At 37.7% G+C, this 1,201-nt stretch overlaps 1 protein-coding gene across 1 annotated transcript in view; it reads right to left on the bottom strand.

Annotated features, from left to right (window-relative positions):
- The window catches only part of rarab (retinoic acid receptor, alpha b), a 152,345-nt gene extending 152,052 nt beyond the window's left edge, over nucleotides 1-293 (bottom strand). Inside the window, exon 1 of the mRNA XM_077212882.1 lies at nucleotides 51-293. The gene's annotated coding sequence lies outside the window, so the exon portion shown is untranslated. The remainder of the gene's footprint in view (nucleotides 1-50) is intronic.
- Nucleotides 294-1,201: the final 908 nt, after the last annotated feature.

A 1,201-nucleotide genomic window follows, 5' to 3' on the forward strand; every position in this document is an offset into this window, starting at 1 on the left:
ACAGTCACTACTGTAATATTTATTCGAGATTTGATCTGATTTCTTCTTACCTGAAGAGGGAGAGACACTGTTAAGTCTTCGTAAAGATTCATATATCCACATTACATATGCAGATTTCACAGATCTACAAAAGCATAACACGACCGAATCGATATGTAGAGGCAGGTCACTGGGTAACATTCACCCGCCAGATCATTCCACCGCAAAACTAAACTGAAGAACACAAGCGCACACGTACACACAAATGCGCTCAAAACCTCAGCCCACTTCTCACTATCTCTCACGCAATGCTCCTCGCCAAGGGCTTCCTGTTCCTCTTGCTGTTGTTTATTTGGTGCCAGAGCACTACCATCAACACCCTCTCAAATGAGAAGTGAAACCGGGGTCACCTCAGGCCATTCTAGGAGCACAGATATCTATGCCCACAAAAAGTCTTTGTTTAAATAAAAGGATGAATCTGACCCATAGTTTCAGATTTCTGTTCTAACAAGTTAAATTATGTAACACAATGTAGCTTTATCAGAGCTAGAATGAACATTAAACACGTGCATTAAGCATTAGCACTGTCTCATGACACGCAAATGTGTCTTGAAGACTTGTTGAAATCGCTTGACAAGTTTTCTTTCCTGTGTTGATGTACTTCCTGTTGAATCACAGAGTTTTGGTGACATTGAAGGGCTTGACACCTTTGTTTAGATAGGCATAAGTGACATCATGATTTGCTACTGCTAGATGAGGTTGACGGTGGTATCATGATTATCATCCCAGGGAGCATTTGTTTAGACAAAAATCTGGATGAACCATCATTATTTTAAAATTTGCTCAAAGTAAAATACTGCACATTTTATGTGTATGTGCTAAAAGTGACATTTGTCAGTGTTAAGGTGCTAGCATATAGTTTAGCCTCAAAGCTCTAATTTTGTTTTCGGAAAACAGGAAAACAAATGAAAACTACAAAGACAGTAGCTAATCTCAACACAGTAACAAAAAGATTTCATTTTCACATTGGAACAATAACATACTACCGTTCAGAAGTTTGGGGTCAGTACTATTTTTGAATGACTTTGAAAGAAGTCTCTTATGCTCACCAATACTGCATTTATTTGATCAAAAATACAGTAAAAACAGTAATCGATGGTAACCCCTGTGCTTTGTATTCTAAGACTTTCATTTTGAAGTGTATTTTTTGTTTCCTGTTTTA

Source organism: Siphateles boraxobius, unplaced genomic scaffold (genome assembly GCF_051911475.1).
Source record: "Siphateles boraxobius isolate OS27281-9 unplaced genomic scaffold, OSU_SipBor_1 66, whole genome shotgun sequence".
In the NCBI taxonomy this organism is placed as follows: Eukaryota; Metazoa; Chordata; class Actinopteri; order Cypriniformes; family Leuciscidae; genus Siphateles; species Siphateles boraxobius.